Source organism: Arachis stenosperma, chromosome 6 (genome assembly GCF_014773155.1).
Source record: "Arachis stenosperma cultivar V10309 chromosome 6, arast.V10309.gnm1.PFL2, whole genome shotgun sequence".
NCBI lineage: Eukaryota > Viridiplantae > Streptophyta > Magnoliopsida > Fabales > Fabaceae > Arachis > Arachis stenosperma.
In genome coordinates this window covers 60,927,347-60,938,082 of record NC_080382.1, presented here as the reverse complement: position 1 = coordinate 60,938,082, position 10,736 = coordinate 60,927,347, and the positions used below count along the sequence as shown (strand labels likewise).

Here is a 10,736-nt window from a genome sequence, read left to right as displayed (position 1 = left end):
CCTAACCCCAGGTCACACAAAGCCTTTTCAAAGGTCATGGTGCCTATGGTGCAAGGTATTAAGAACTTTTTGGGATCCGGTTTCTTTTGAGGCAATGTCTGCTGAATCCATGTATTCAATTCATTGATGAGCAATGGAGGTTCATCCTCCCAAGTCTCATTATCGAATAACTTGGCATTCAGCTTCATGATTGCTCCTAGATACTGAGTAACTTGCTCTTCAACAGTGTCCTCGTCCTCTTCAGAGGAAGAATATTCATCAGAGCTCATGAATGACAATAGTAAGTTCAGTGGAATCTCTATGGTCTTTGTATAAGCTTCAGATTCCTTTGGTTCCTCAATAGTGAACTCCTTATTGGTCAGTGGACGTCCCTTAAGGTCTTCCTCACTGGGAATCACTTTCTTTTCACTCTCTCCAGGTTCGGCCATTTTGGTTATAGTTATGGCCTTGCACTCTCTTTTGGGATTCTCTTCTGTATTGCTTGGGAGAGTACTAGGAGGAGTTTCAGTAACTCTTTTACTCAGCTGACCCACTTGTGCCTCAAAATTTCTGATGGAGGACCTTATTTCATTCATGAAACTGAGAGTAGCCTTAGATAGATCAGAGACTATAGTAGCTAAGCCAGAGAGGCTCTGCTCAAAATTCTCTGTCTGTTGCTAAAAAGATGATGGAAAAGGCTTGCTATTGCCAAACCTATTTCTCCTACCATTATTGTTGTTGAAGCCTTGTTGAGGCTTCTGTTGATCCTTTCATGAGAAATTTGGATGATTCCTCCATGAAGGATTATAGGTGTTTCCATAGGATTCTCCCATGTAATTCACTTCTTCCATTACAGGATTCTCAGGGTCATAAGCTTCTCCTTCAGATGAGGCTTCTTTAGCACTGTCGGATGCAGCTTACAATCCAGTCAGATTCTGAGAAATCATATTGACTTGCTGAGTCAATATCTCGTTCTGAGCCAATATGGCATTTAGAGTATCAATCTCAAGAACTCCTTTCTTTTGAGTCATCCCATTATTCACATGATTTCTTTCAAAAGTGTACATGAACTGGTTATTTGCAACCATCTCAATGAGTTCCTGGGCTTCTGCAGGGGTTTTCAGATGAAGAGATCCACCAGCAGAATGGTCCAATGACATCTTAGATAATTCAGACAGACCATCATATAATATGCATATGATGCTCCATTCTAGAAGCATGTCAGGAGGACACCTTTTGGTTAATTGCTTGTATCTTTTCCAAGCTTCATAGAGGGATTCGCCTTCCTTCTATTTGAAGGTTTAAACTTCCACTCTAAGCTTGCTCACATTCTGAGGTGAAAAGAATTTGGTCAAGAAAGCATTGACCAACTTGTCCCAAGAGTTCAGGCTTTCTCTAGGTTGTGAGTCCAACCATATTCTAGCTCTGTCTCTTACAGCAAAGGGAAAAAGCATAACTCTATAGACCTCGGGATCAATCCCATTGGTCTTGCCAAAAATCCTTCTTTACTGGGCATTTTTCTAAACGCCCAGAATGCTGCCTATTCTGGCGTTAAACGCCTAGAACGCTGCTCATTCTAGAGTTTAACACCCAGAATGATACCATTACTGGTGTTAAACGCCCAGAATGATACCCATTCTAGCATTTAACGCCCAAATTGCCTCTTTACTGGCGTTTCAACGCCAGTGAGCTCTTTTTCTATGTGATTCTTCTACTTTATGTTCTGAACCTTCATTTCTCTGTATTATTCACTTGAAAAGATATATATATATATATATATATATATATATTGAATTTTTAATGAAGAGAGAGAAAAACAACAAAATAAAATAAAACATAAAAATGCAAGATCAAAACAAGTAATGCATGCAAGGACACTTTGAATGTCAAGATGAACACCAAGAACACTTTGAAGATCATGATGAACATCAAGGACATATTTTTGAAAATTTTTAAGAAAAGAAAGACATGCAAGACTTTTTTCCCCAAACTTAGAAATTTTGAATGTTCAAACACTGTGATTTTGAAAATGCATATGAAAAACAACATAAAACACAAATCAAGAAAATCATGAGATTGAACAAAGGAAGTCATCAAGAACAACTTGAAGATCACAGAAGAACACAATGAACATTTTTTCTAAAACTTAGGAAAATTAAAAACATGCAATTGACACCAAACTTAGGATTTGACACTAGACTCAAACAAGAAACACAAAAAAAAATTTTATGATTTTATTAAATTTTTTTGGATCTTTTTCGAAATTATTTTTGAAAAACAAAAAACAGAAAAATTTTTTTTGAAAAAGAAAATAAAGGTTGAAACAAGAAGAAAATTACCTAATCTAAGTAACAAGATTAACCGTCAGTTGTCCAAACTCGAACAATCCTTGGCAACGGCGCCAAAAACTTGGTGCACGAAATTGTGATCACACTTTTCACAACTCTGCACAACTAACCAGCAAGTGCACTGGGTCGTCCAAGTAATACCTTACGTGAGTAAGGGTCGATCCCACGGAGATTGTCGGCTTGAAGCAAGCTATGGTTATCTTGTAAATCACAGTCAGGCGGATTCAATTAAAAGATAGATAAAACGTAAAATAAGATAGAGATACTTATGTAATTCATTGGTGGGAATTTCATATAAGCATTTGGAGATGCTTTGTTGCTTCAGAACATCTGCTTTCTGATGAGCGGATAATTTATACGCTTTTTGGCATTGTTTTTAGTATGTTTTTAGTATGTTTTAGTTAGTTTTATTATATTTTTATTAGTTTTTAGTTAAAATTCACTTTTTTGGACTTCACTATGAGTTTGTGTGTTTTTCTGTGATTTCAGATATTTTTTGGCTTAAATTGAGGGACCTGAGCAAAAATCTGATTCAGATGCTGAAAAGGACTTCAGATGCTGTTGAATTCTGACCTCCCTGCACTCGAAGTGGATTTTCTGGAGCTACCAAAACCCAATTGGCGCGCTCTCAACTGAGTTGGAAAGTAGATATACTGGGCTTTCCTGCAATGTATAATAGTCCATACTTTGTCCGAGATTTGATGGCCCAAACCGGCGTTCCAAATCAGCTCAAAACTGCCCGGCGTTAAACGCCGGAACTGGCACAAGAATGGGAGTTAAACGCCCAAACTGGCATAAAAGCTAGCGTTTAACTCCAAGAAAAGTCTCTACACATGAAAGCTTCAATGCTCAGCCCAAGCACACACCAAGTGGGCCTGGAAGTGGATTTTTATGTCATTTACTCATTTCTGTAAACCCTAGGCTACTAGTTCTCTACATATAGGACCTTTTGCTATTGTATTTTCATCGGGGTAGCTATGTTTAGTCTTATGCTATCTTAGATCATTTGGGGGCTGGCCTTACGGCCATGCCTAGACCTTGTTCTTATGTATTTTCAACGGTGGAGTTTCTACACACCATAGATTAAGGTGTGGAGATCTGCTGTACCTCGAGTATTAATGTAATTACTATTGTTCTTCTATTCAATTCAGCTTGTTCTTGTTCTAAGATATCACTTGTTCTTCAACTTGATGAATGTGATGATCCGTGACACTCATCATCATTCTCACCTATGAACGTGTGCCTGACAACCACCTCCGTTCTACCTTAGATTGAGTGGATATCTCTTGGATCCCTTAATTGGAATCTTCGTGGTATAAGCTAGAATTGATGGCGGCATTCAAGAGAATCCGGAAGGTCTAAACCTTGTCTGTGGTATTCTGAGTAGGATTCAATGATTGAATGAATGTGACAAGCTTCAAACTCTTGAAGGCTGGGCGTTAGTGACAGACGCAAAAGAATCAATGGATTCTATTCCAACCTGATTGAGAACCGACAGATGATTAGCCATGCTGTGACAGAGCATTTGGACCATTTTCACTGAGAGGATGGGACTGTAGCCACTGACAACGGTGATGCCCAACATACAGCTTGCCATGGAAAGGAGTAAGAAGGATTGGATGAAGATAGTAGGAAAGCAGAGAGACGGAAGGGACAAAGCATCTCCATACGCTTATCTGAAATTCTCACCAATGAATTACATAAGTATCTCTATCTTTATTCTATGTTTTATTCATATATAATCCATAACCATTTGAATCCGCCTGACTGAGATTTACAAGGTGACCATAGCTTGCTTCATACCAACAATCTCCGTGGGATCGACCCTTACTCGCGTAAGGTTTATTACTTGGACGACCCAGTGCACTTGCTGGTTAGTTGTGCGAAGTTGTGATAAAGAGTTGAGATTGCGATTGAGCGTACCATGTTGATGGCGCCATTGATGATCACAATTTCATGCACCAAGTTTTTGGCGCTGTTGCCGGGGATTGTTTGAGTTTGGACAACTGACGGTTCATCTTGTTGCTTAGATTAGGCATTTTTCTTCAGAGTTCTTAAGAATGAATTCTAGTGTTTCAAGGTGATGTTCCTATCATCACCAAAGCTGATTAATTCTCATCAATTTAGCTCCTGAATGTAATGTCCTGCTGAAGCTTGGCTAGCCATGTCTAATTTCTTTAGACTGAAGCTTTAGACTAACATTGCATGATTCCTGGAATTCTCATTAAGAATTTTGATATCTTTATTTTCTTTTCCACTTAATTTTTGAAAAATCCAAAAAAATTACAAAATCATAAAAACCAAAAATATTGTATGTTTCTCATTGAGTCTAGTGTCTCATGTTAAGTTTGGTGTCAATTGCATGTTTCTGTTCTTCTTACATTCATTCATGTGTCTTAAGTGATCTTCAAGATGTTCTTGATGATTTCCTTGCTCTGATCTTTAAATTATCTTGTCTTGAGTGTTTTGTTGTTTCTCATGTGCATTCTCAATTTGTTAGTGTCAATAGTATACAAACTTCTAAGTTTGGTGTCTTGCATGCATCGTTATTTGATTTTAGTTGCATCTTGATTATTCTTCATTATTGAAAATCCAAAAATATTTTAATTTGTGTCTTTTCAAGTCAATAATATAGAGAATTGAAGATTCAAAACATACAGTAGAGGAATTATACAGAAACAGCTGAACGTTCAAAACGCCCAGTGAAGAAGGAAAACTGGCGTTTAAACGCCAGGCAGGGTGCCTAGTTGGGCATTTAACGCCCAAAAGGGTAGTGCTTTTGGCGTTAAATGCCAGAATGGATACCATTCTGGGCGTTTAACGCCAGGATGGCACAAGAGGGAAGATTTTGTTTTTAATGCAAATTTTTTTTCAAGTTTTCAAAATTTTTCAAAATCAAATCTTTTTCAAATCATATCTTTTCAATCATATGTTTTCAAAATAAATTTCTTTCCATTTTCAAAAATACTTACTATCAATTAATGATTTGATTCAACATCTCAGAGTATGTTGCCTTTTCTGTTAAGAAAGGTTTAATGTCTGAATCATATCTTTCTTGTTAGCCAAGTCATTAGTTTTTAAAATCAAATCTTTTTAAATTGTTTTTCAATCATATATTCTCAATCATATCTTTTAAAACTATATCTTTTCAATCATATATTTTTAATCACATCTTTTTCAAAATAGTTTTCAATCATATCTTTTTGATTTATAATTTCAAAATCTTTTTCAAAAATCACTTGATTTCTCTTCCACTGCTAGTTTTCGAAAATCAATTAAGTTTTTTTTTTCAAAATGTTTTTAAAATCTTTTACTTAATTTTTGAAAATTTCTTCCCCTCTTCTCACATCCTTCTATTTATGGACTAACAGTCCTCCTTAATGCATAATTCGAACTCCATCTTTCTTGATAAGTTCGAATTCTTCTACCTCTTCCTTCTATTTTTCTATTCCTCTGACACCTCAAGGAATCTCTATACTGTGACATAGAGGATTCCGTATTTTCTTGTTCTCTTCTCTTTCATATGAGCAGGAGCAAAGACAAAAGCATTCTTGTTGAGGCTGACCCTGAACCTGAAAGGACCTTGAAGCGAAAGCTAAGAGAAGCTAAGGCACAATCTCTATAGAGGACCTAACAGAAATCTTCAAAGAAGAAGAACCCATGGCAGCCAAAAACAGCAACAATGCCAACAATGCAAGGAAGGTGCTGGGTGACTTTACTGTACCTACTCCCGACTTCTATGGGAGAAGCATCTCTATCCCTGCCATTGGAGCAAACAACTTTGAGCTTAAGCCTCAATTAGTTTCTCTAATGCAACAGAATTGCAAGTTCCATGGACTTCCATTGGAAGATCCTCATCAGTTTTTAGCTGAATTCTTGCAAATCTGTGACACTGTCAAGACTAATGGGGTTGACCCTAAGGTCTACAGACTAATGCTATTCCCTTTTGCTATAAGAGACAGAGCTAGGATATGGTTGGACTCACAACCTAAAGAAAGCCTGAACTCTTGGGAAAAGCTAGTCAATGCCTTCTTGGCAAAGTTCTTTCCACCTCAAAAATTGAGTAAGCTTAGAGTGGAAGTCCAAACCTTCAGACAAAAGGAAGGTGAATCCCTCTATGAAGCTTGGGAAAGATACAAACAATTAATCAAAAGGTGTCCTTCTGACATGCTTTCTGAATAGAGCATCATAGGTATCTTTTATGATGGTCTGTCTGAACTGTCCAAGATGTCATTGGATAGCTCTGCTGGAGGATCTCTTCATCTGAAGAAGACGCCTGCAGAAGCTCAAGAGCTCATTGAAATGGTTGCAAATAACCAATTCATGTACACTTCTGAAAGGAATCCTGTGAACAATGGGACGAATCAGAAGAAAGGAGTTCTAAGATTGATACTCTGAATGCCATATTGGCTCAGAACAAAATATTGACTCAGCAAGTAAATTTGATTTCTCAAAGTCTGTCTGGAATGCAAGCTGCACCAGGCAGTACTAAGGATGCTTCATCTGAAGAAGAAGCTTATGATCCTGAGAACCCTTCAATGGAAGAGGTGAATTACATGGAAGAACCCTATGGAAACACCTATAATTCTTCATGGAGAAATCATCTAAATCTCTCATGGAAGGATCAACAGAGACCTCAACAAGGTTTCAACAACAATAATGATGGAAGAAACAGGTTTAGCAATGGCAAGCCTTTTCCATCATCTTCTCAACAACAGACAGAGAATTCTAAGCAGAGCCATTATGACTTAGCAACCATGGTCTCTGATCTAATCAAAATCACTCAAAGTTTCATGACTGAAACAAGGTCCTCCATTAGAAACTTGGAGGCAAAAGTGGGACAGCTGAGCAAGAAAATTACTGAACTCCCTCCTAGTACTCTTCCAAGCAATACAGAAGAGAATCAAAAAGGAGAATGCAAGGCCATTAACGTGACCCACATGGCCGAATTTGGAGAGGAGGAAGAGGTAGTGAACGCCACTGAGGAAGACCTCAATGGACGTCCACTGGCCTCCAATGAGTTCCCTAATGAGGAACCATGGGAATCTGAGGCTCACACTGAGACCATAGAGTTTCCATTGGATTTACTTCTGCCATTCATGAGCTCTGATGAGTATTCTTCCTCTGAAGAGGATGAGTATGTCACTGAAGAGCAAGTTACTAAATACCTCGGAGCTATCATGAAGCTAAATAACAAGTTATTTGGTAATGAGACTTGGGAGGATGAACCCCCTTTGCTCACCCAAGAACTGGATGACTTGTCTAGGCAGAGATTACCTCAAAAGAGACAGGATCCTGGGAAGTTCTCAATACCTTGTACCATAGCCACCATGACCTTTAAGAAGGCTCTGTGTGACTTAGGGTCAAGTGTAAACGTCATGCCTCTCTCTGTAATGGAGAAGCTAGGGATCTTTGAGGTACAAGCTGCAAGAATCTCACTAGAGATGGCAGACAATTCAAGAAAAAAAGCTTATGGGCTTATAGAGGATGTTCTGGTAAAGATTGAAGACCATTATATCCCTGCTGATTTTATAGTCCTAGAGACTGGGAAGTGCATGGATGAGTCCATCATCCTTGGCAGACCCTTCCTAGCCACAGCAAAGGCTGTGATTGATGTGGATAGAGGAGAATTGATCATTCAAGTGAATGAAGAATCCTATGTGTTTAAGGCTCATGGATATCCCTCTATCACCAAGGAGAGGAAGCATGAAGAGCTTCTCTCAAAACAGAGTCAAACAGAGCCCCCACAGTCAAACTCTAAGTTTGGTGTTGGGAGGCCACAACCAACTTCTAAGTTTAGTGTTGAACCCCCACATTCAAACTCTAAGTTTGGTGTTGGGAGGTTCCAACATTGCTCTGAGTATCTGTGAGGCTCTATGAGAGCCCTCTGTCAAGCTACTGACATTAAAGAAGCGCTTGTTGGGAGGCAACCCAATGTTATATTTATCTATTTTCCTTTGTTATTTTATGTTTTCTGTAGGTTGATGATCATGGGAAGTCACAAAATCAATTGAAAAAGCAAAAATAGGATAAAAAATAAAAAAAAACAACACACCCTGGAGGAAGATCTTGCTGGCGTTTAAACGCCAGTAAGGGCAGCAAATGGGCGTTTAACGCCCAGTCTGGCACCATTCTGGGCGTTTAACGCCAGAAAGGGGCACCAGACTGGCGTTAAACGCCAGAAAAGGGCAAGAAGCTGGTGTTAAACACTAGAAATGGGCACCAGCCTGGCGTTTAACGCCAGAATTGGTATAAAGAGCATTTTTGCTCGCCACTTGGTGTAGGGATGAATTTTCCTTGACACCTCAGGATCTATGGACCCCACAGGATCCCCACCTACCCCACCACCCTCTCTCTTCTTCTTCTTCTACTCTCTTCTTTCTTCTTTTGCTCGAGGACGAGCAAACTTTTAAGTTTGGTGTGGTAAAAGCATTGCTTTTTGTTTTTCCATAACCATTTATGGCATCTAAGGCCGGAGAAACCTCTAGAAAGAGGAAAGGGAAGGCAAAAGCTTCCACCTCCGAGTCATGAGAGATGGAGAGATTCATCTCAAGGGTGCATCAAGACCACTTCTATGAAGTTGTGGCCATGAAGAAGGTGATCCCCGAGGTCCCTTTCAAACTCAAAAAGAGTGAATATTCGGAGATCCGACATGAGATTCGAAGAAGAGGTTGGAAAGTTATTACCAACCCCATTCAACAAGTTAGAATCTTAATGGTTCAAGAGTTCTATGCTAATGCATGGATCACCAAGAGCCATAATCAAAGTGTGAACCCAAACCCAAAGAATTGGCTTACAATGGTTCGGGGGAAATGCTTGGATTTTAGTCCGGAAAATGTAAGGTTGGCATTCAACTTGCCCATGATGCAAGGAGATGAACACCCCTACACTAGAAGGGTCAACTTTGATCAATGGTTGGACCAAGTCCTCATAGACATTTGTGAAGGGGGCGCTCAATGGAAAAGAGATTCAAGAGGGAAACCGGTTCAATTAAGAAGGCATGACCTCAAGCCCGTGGCTAGGGGGCGGTTGGAGTTTATCCAACGCTCAATCATTCCCACTAGCAACCGGTCTGAAGTTACTATAGACTGGGCCATCATGATTCATAGCATCATGATTGGAGATGAAGTAGAAGTTCATGAGGTTATAGACCAAGAACTTTATAAGGTGGCGGACAAGTCCTCTACCTTGGCAAGGTTAGTCTTTCCTCATCTCATTTGTCACCTCTGTTATTCAGTTGGAATTGACATAGAGGGAGACATCCTCATTGATGAGGACAAGCCCATCACTAAGAAAAGGATGGAGCAAACAAGAGATCCTACTCATCATGAAATCCCTGAAATGCCTCAAGGGATGCACTTTCCTCCACAAAATTATTGGGAGCAAATCAACACCTCCCTAGGAGAATTGAGTTCCAACATGGGACAACTAAGGGTGGAGCACCAAGAACAGTCCATCCTCCTCCATGAAATTAGAGAAGATCAAAGAATCATGAGAGAGGAGCAACAAAGGCAAGGAAGAGACATTGAGGAGCTCAAGCACTCTATAAGATCTTCAAGAGGAAGAACAAGCCGCCATCACTAAGGTGGACCCATTCTTTAATTTCCTTGTTCTTTATTTTCTTGTATCTCGAATTTTCATGCTTATGTTTATCTATGTTTGTGTCTTATGATCATTAGTGTCTTAGTGTCTATGCCTTAAAGTTATGAATGTCCTATGAATCCATCACCTTTCTTGAATGAAAAATGTTCTTAATTGAAAAAGAGAAGAATTGCATGAATTTTGAATTTTATAACAGATTAATTATTTTGATGTGGTGGCAATATTTTGGTTTCTGAATGTATGCCTGAACAGTGCATATGTCATTTGAATTTGTTGTTCCTGAATGTTGGCTCTTGAAAGAATGATGAAAAAGGAGACATGTTACTAAGGATCTGAAAAATCATAAAAATGATTCTTGAAGCAAGAAAAAGTAGTGAATACAAAAAAAATGAAAAAAAAAAGAAAAAGAAAAAAATTAATGAAGTTGTGATCCAAGGCAAAAAGAGTGTGCTTAAGAACCCTGGACACCTCTAATTGGGGACTCTAGCAAAGCTGAGTCACAATCTGAAAAGGTTCACCCAATTATGTGTCTGTGGCATGTATGTATCCGGTGGTAATACTTGAAGACAGAGTGCTTTGGGCCACGGCCAAGACTCATAAAGTAGTTGTGTTCAAGAATCAACATACTTAACTAGGAGAATCAATAACACTATCTGGATTCTGAGTTCCTATAGAAGCCAATCATTCTGAATTTCAAAGGATAGAGTGAGATGCCAAAACTGTTCAGAGGCAAAAAGCTAAAAGCCCCGCTTATCTAATTAATACTGATCTTCATAGATGTTTTTGGAATTCATTGCATATTCTCTT

At 38.9% G+C, this 10,736-nt stretch overlaps 2 non-coding genes across 2 annotated transcripts; one reads left to right on the top strand and one right to left on the bottom strand.

The window, feature by feature from the left end:
* The first annotated feature begins 1,193 nt into the window (after window positions 1–1,193).
* On the top strand, window positions 1,194–1,301 carry LOC130937197 (small nucleolar RNA R71). The gene has a single exon (XR_009068426.1). It is a non-coding gene; the product is annotated as a small nucleolar RNA R71 (small nucleolar RNA).
* Window positions 1,302–6,392: 5,091 nt separating this feature from the next.
* LOC130938350 (small nucleolar RNA R71) lies at window positions 6,393–6,500 on the bottom strand. The gene has a single exon (XR_009069519.1). It is a non-coding gene; the product is annotated as a small nucleolar RNA R71 (small nucleolar RNA).
* Between the last annotated feature and the right edge of the window lie 4,236 nt (window positions 6,501–10,736).